The sequence below is a fragment of the Diadema antillarum genome, unplaced genomic scaffold (assembly GCF_040938485.1).
Source record: "Diadema antillarum isolate AM-2024a unplaced genomic scaffold, OU_Dant_1.0 seq00000860_RagTag, whole genome shotgun sequence".
In the NCBI taxonomy this organism is placed as follows: Eukaryota; Metazoa; Echinodermata; class Echinoidea; order Diadematoida; family Diadematidae; genus Diadema; species Diadema antillarum.
Window position 1 is genome coordinate 270,221 of NW_027271730.1, and position 7,013 is coordinate 277,233.

Sequence of the window (7,013 nt, forward strand, 5' to 3'; positions counted from 1 at the left end):
TCGCATACACCAGAGTACACATCCACCATTTTGTGACAATGTTATACAATATTTCGTCAGAAATCATTTTTTTCTTCATGTTGATCAATGATCATTTCTTCCGCACGTCAAAGACCCATATCACGAGAAATTTGACCAATAAGAATTTTATTGAAATTGAGATAATCTTCGTATATTCCAGTTCGGAGATAGCTTATGTACAACATGGGTATACAAATGACATTTCATATTTCGCAGTTGGTTAGGCACTTCACTCAATTCAAAGCGACATAAAGCAGCAGCTTGTCCAACATAGCAATTTATACAACTCGTATTCTAACAAAGAATGAACCTGTGTAGATGAAGTGACCAGAATGGTTCGTCAATCAACACTTTGGGAAGCGTCCATTTCATTGTGCTGTTTTGAATAAATTAACAAACTTTTTCTGTTAACATTGCCAAATGCCAGGCTTGCTGTCAGGTGGATGTACTGACAGGCATCATTTATAAGGATTACATTAATAGTCATATAACATTACAGATGCTTATCTCAGTGAAATTAAAAAAACAAAACAAAACCTGTCTGTCGGTGCAAATGACCTTTTTCTGTTCATGCTCAAACTGGAACCCCGAACTGGCTTATTACGGAGGGATTTATTTGTTTGACTTCAGTCAAGTCATAAGCAATGTAGCAAAATATGGTTCAATTTGTCTGGCAGAAACGAGAACTAATAAACAACAACAACAACAATTATTTCTTATAACAAGAAGAAGAAATAACCATAGATATCCTGTCAATGCAAGCACAGACTGAATGCAAGTCATTTGCTTCTACGTCCGACTTAGGTGTCTTTATACTACATGGATGTAATCAGATCAAGTCGATTTGACGAAATACATGTTGAAATTTGTAGGAAATAATTCTTTCCTTCGATGGAATCCGATTATTTTGGGGGTATCAATCACAGTACAAATTTCTGTAATGTTTGCATGGTATCCTCCAAGACCTGTTGGGAGGATGATTCGTCGATAATCGCTTCCACGGATACCTTCTTAGGTGCCAGAGAGGTTTTAGTCCGGGTATTTTGGCCGGGTTAATACGGAAAGTCGTTCTCTTTCTTAAAATCACTGAAATCTTCTTGTAAGCTCTGTCATTAAACAAACCAAAAATCTGTCAATCCCAAAGAAAACAATTGTTTTGTGTTGTAGAAGCTTTGCTCCGCTTACAAGTGCGATCCGTGGATTTGCCATGCCCTCTTCCTTTTATGAGTGAAGGACCCGACCGTGCAAAATCACGTCCCGTTTGAACTCTCGACGGAGTGGGATTGCGGTCTGAGCTTCCGCAAGACGGCTCTCCAAGGAGGAGGCACGCTTTATTATAGCGGTCTACGATCAGACGGCGGAAAATGAAGTGTCCTAACAAGAAGCGGTTTTCGGGATTCTATTTGCATTACTTAACACCCTTGTTTGGGGGGTCTAATCTCTGGGATGGGTAACAATGTTTTGGGGCTTCTTTAGCCGATTAGCCCAGAGATGGGTCATCTCCGGTGGTGCGGGACTGGCAGACACGCCAAATCCCTGCTGGCGACCGGCGGTGGGTAAGCCAGGCGTGTGGAGTCGGTCGCCAGAGAATAGGCGAAGGAGACCGAATGAATGGGAACAAGAGAAACCCCCAAAACTACGGCACCACGAACAAGAAACAAGCACCATTTGTGCCCGATGAATGAGAGAAAAATGCTAAATCCGCTTAATTCGACTTGATAGTCGGATTATCCCCCTGCCTACGTTGTTATCGACATAGAAGATATTACGGGGGAAAAAAATGGCTGTTTCACTACAAGTAGAATTTACATCAATAGAAGTATACAAACACATTTAAGTAATGCGAGTGATAAACAACAAACAAACATCATCGCTTTAACGAAAAAAAATGTGCCATTACCACATAGCGTTCTAAATGTGAAGAAATTGAAAATATGTATGTAACTAGTTGTTTTTTAAAGACACGCTGTGCCAAATTCACACACTTAATAAGTTCGTTTGAGTTCTCCAGCATGAGGACAAAAACTGGACTCCAAGGTTGCGACCGATATCAAAATATCACGAAACGATGAAATCTCAAAAATTCATATCTCAACTTCATATTAAACTTTTCTGTAAACGTTACTCTTTTATCAATAACATCTCAACCAAAACGATTCCGCTGCAAATATTGCCCTACTTGCGCGCTCTGAATGTCGGTTGGCCAAGAGAAGAGAATATTGTATACACAGTGTCCAAAGTCCCTGGCACAGAAAGCGTCATTATTGTTCATCAACGCTTCTGCAGCACAACGACCATCGCAAATCAAGGAAGTTATTGTCAAGAATCCGGTACATTTACAGATTTAACCGAATCCAGTTCAATTCAGCTGAATTTCAGTTCACAGCCGATGTTGAATTGTGGTATAATAATAATAATACATACAAATACAATATACCTCTTCCTTCGCCCCTCCCCCCCCCCCTTTCCCTGTCCTCCTAAGTCTATTCCTCTTTTTCCTTCCATGCTTATGATATCCCCCTTTTCACAAGAGTTACATCGTGTTTGGTTGTTTGTTTATGTTTGTGAGTGAGTGTGTGTGTGTGTGGTGTGTGTGTGTTTCTTTTTTTCCTTTCTTTTCTTTCGTTTTGTACAATCTGCAGTATAATACTTTCTAAGTTCTTATTACTTATCAATCATGAGGACAGACAAATTACAAGTCCTATTTCTTAGCATTCCTTTTTTCAACAATTTAGATTAGATATATACTCATAAAAGTCACGGTATTTATTATACTTCAGTTCACATAAATTTTCCTTTATTACAACATTGATCTGATTTTGTTTTCCTACGTATATGTAAATGTTTTTTGTTGACAATGAAATCAATGAAATGAACAATGACATGTTACAAAAAATTGGATTAGCTTTGGTTGCTAGAAATGTTCTGTAAAACAGAGGACCGTCCGATGTAGACTTCACCCAAAGACATTTTAATTCATGTAAATTTGCGGGTAATATCAAAGGACAAAATGATACCAATTCGAAAACTCCTCGAAAACTTTTAAACAATTACGTGTAGCCAACTAACCACATTGTCCATATCTAGATTTCCGTTTAATCGTGCAACATTTTTCTGAATTTGGTAATGAAGATGACGGCAATGAATTTACAGTGTAGTTGCTGTAGATCACAGCGCCTTCCCACCACCTCGTTGTATGTCATGCTGAAATATTGTACACCTATTGTTACCATGATGAATTTATACAACTCTAGACTAACTCATTCGTACTCGATATATTTATTGTGATGTTTGTGGGTACGTATGCATGTATATAATACATACATGATTAGCCTTTATGTTCTCCCAAATTTGTATCCACACACTAGTGTTAAAAAGTTTTTATGTAATCAATCTCATGTTTAATGCTTACCTTCACAGTTTGTGAGAACGACTAATTACACATACACACACACACACACACACTCACACACACACACACACAAACACACACAAACAAACAAACAAACAAACAACACAGCTTCGTGAGGGCACGTAAATGCCAATAGTATACGCCACTTCCTATTAATCAAAGAAGGCTTGAAGCATAGTGATTTTTCAGTTAAAATTAACCAGTCTGCCCATACACAACATTTATCTATGATGATCATGTTTGTATTGGAATAAACTTTTAACCCATCTTCGTTATTGATGTTGTTTTGTATTGTATTTTCTTCGTCGTCTTCTTTTTTTTTTTTTTTTTTTGGTGATGTTAAAGAATGATAATATAGCCGATGTATTAGGTGATGTCAGGTGGTTTTGCGACCATTGCGAAATGTAACCACAGGGTAACTCCTTCCCACTCCGGCGCCAGTAGGCTTGACATAGTGGGAGGAGAGCATTCGTACCTGTTCTTTACCATGAGAGAGAGAGAGAAAAGAGAGGGGGCGGTAAGGAAAGGGAGAGAGAGAGAAAAGGGGAGAGATAAGCCGTTTCGATCCCGGTTATCGATCGCCCATCGATCTGTTGTAGGGCACGTATTTAGGCTGGACATAGCCGAACAATGGATGCACGTGTCATGGGCTTTATAATCTGCTCAAGCAGCAATTCAAAACCTGGCTTCTCCGCTTTGTTACTCAGGGTCAAATCTCTATTCAGAATGTCGCCCAATTTCTCCGTCTCTCTCTCTCTCTCTCTCTCTCTCTCTCTCTCTATCTCTTATCTTTCGCCCTCTCTCCCTCTCTATCTCTCTCAACCAGTCTTCATTCATTATTCCACTTTTTTGTTTTAGTTTTTGTGTGCGGTTTGTAATCTCTTGTAAAGAACCCACTCTATGAAAGGGTTCGGTGGATTGAATTTTTCGTCTGGTGCCGTGACACAGCGGCGCGGCGGCGAGAGCGCGGCTCAGCAGAAAGCTATGCCAGCCCGGCGCCATCTCATCGATGACACTGCAACGTGGGCGATGATGCGGTGTGCGCAGGACAAACCTCACAGTGACGTTCTAGGCGAGGAATCTTTTCGTCCCATTGTCTTCATCTACCCTTCTCCTCTTTATTTCTATTCATTAATTTCAATACGGAGGTCTTTAAAAGCGTTAGCTTTCAACTACGATGAGAATTTATAACTCGATAATCTTCATACTCGACATTCTCGACGAGCGTACGTGTATAATCAATACACACCCTACTTTTCATTTGAGAAATAGCAGATGAGGAGAAGGGATGCTAAACTGGATCCAATAATACTGTTCTTTTGAGCTGGCAACGAATGATTCACTACCGAGAAATACTTACGTTGAAATATAAAAAGTAAATCAACATAAAGTTGTTATAAGGTAGCCACACACATAAATATACACACACAAAACAACACACAAGCCTATACACTGTAAAAACATCGGTGTTAGATTTAACACCACGGGTGTAAATCTAACACCGATCAAACTTCAATAAAGGACCACACCCACAGGTGTTGAAAATCCACTGTGATGGTGTTGGAAAGCGTTCACCTGACACTTCGTGGTGTTAATTTGACACTGTACCTGGTGTTATTTTGACACTGTACTGGTGTTAATTCAAAAATGACACCACATGGTGTTGATTTGATATTTGTTGGTGTTAATATGAATGGTTTAACACCCGTCCAGCTTCAATAAGAGACCACACCAGCTGGTGTTACTTTGATGTAAATTTATTTTCACATTTTTTCAAAAATCTAGTATTTTAATGTAAAATTCTTGATCGTCTTGTTTAAATCAAAAATCAACAAGAAGTGCAGTTACTAAGAAACTCTTCAAAAAACAGTTTAAAATTCGGAAATGACACCCGGAGGTGTTAATTCAACACCATAAATGAGCACCGAAAATTTAACACCAGCTCGGTGTTCACTATTTAACACCGGACTTTTTGCAGTGTATGATTATCAACATTCTTAAAATTCTGGGTGGATAGCGACCAGTTTAAACTGATTGAATATGTATATGAAAAGGAATTGTAATGAAAAAATGAAACTATATTAAAAAAAGAAACAATTATCTTGAGCAAACGTAAATCATGAAAAGACAAGTGTGTAGGTCAATAGATATTACTAATGAATCAAATGAGGTTCCAAGTTCTTAATGGTGATGAAATTATTGGAAATGATTGATATGACAAAGGAGGTATAATAATTCGTTAGGTTAAAACAAAATACGTTTGTGAAATGTATTTTGCCTGTATGGAACGCAAACACAAATTTAGGAATAATCACATATAACTTGAATGGTGTTCCGAGTCTCCCAATTAATGGCACGTTGAAAGTGATAATTCACATTTTGATTTTGTTGGGTTTTCAGGAAAAATAACCAGTATTTATTTCCGACATTTCGTCATCACTTTCGTTTTACTGTGATTGTGAAATTATCCGCACGAACATATAACACACACACACACACACACACACACACACACAAACACACATATATATATATATATATATATGTTTATATTTCATTTCATTTCATTCATTTATTTATGCACGGTACATATATATATATATATATATATATATATATATATATATATATAAGTGTAGTTTATTAATTTTGTTGTGTAAATCATGCTCACCTATTGTAACACGGTTTCAGCCTTTACAGCAGATCATTGCATCAATATCCGCTTTTTTTCTCTCTCTCGTACAGAAGTCTTTCCACTTACTTTTCATTTTCCCAGTACTTCATTTCCTCTGGAGAACCTTGAAATTTTTAATTAATGATAGATTTTTTAATTTTAAAAAATCTACTTCGTATTTCAAATGGCATAGAAAGTTGTTTTTAACTACATTTTTGAAATCCAACAAAATAGAGGAGTAGAGGCATAGATTATATCAACATGATCCTGTCGAAGAGAAACCAAGAAGAAGAAGAAGAACAACAACAATTACAACAACTACTACTACTATCTACTACTACTCTACTACTTCAACTACTACTACTACAACAACAACTACTACTACTACTACAACAACTACCACTACTACTACTACTACTACTACTATCTACTATTACTACTACTACTACTACTACTACTATCTACTATTACTACTACTACTACTACCACTACTTCTACTACTACTACTACTACTACTACTACTACTATCTTCTACTACTACTACTACTACTACTACTACTATTACTACTACTACTACTATCTACTACTACTATACTACTATACTGTTATACTACACACACACACACACACAAACAAACAAACAAACAAACACTGACAGGGTCTTTAAATCCAAATAACAGAAAGGAATATAATAAAAAAGAGCCAAAGGGGTAACATAGCTGATGACAAAAGGAAAACACTAGTTTTCCCGAACCCGTTACAAAATTGTACAGAGCGGTCAATGTTCGATCCGTAACTCTTGCTTTTGACAAAAAAAAAAAGTCACTAGCGAGCATTTTCGCACGAGGAAAGGAGCTGAGCGCTGCAAAGCAATTCATAATACATGGGGGCTTAACGACCCTTCTG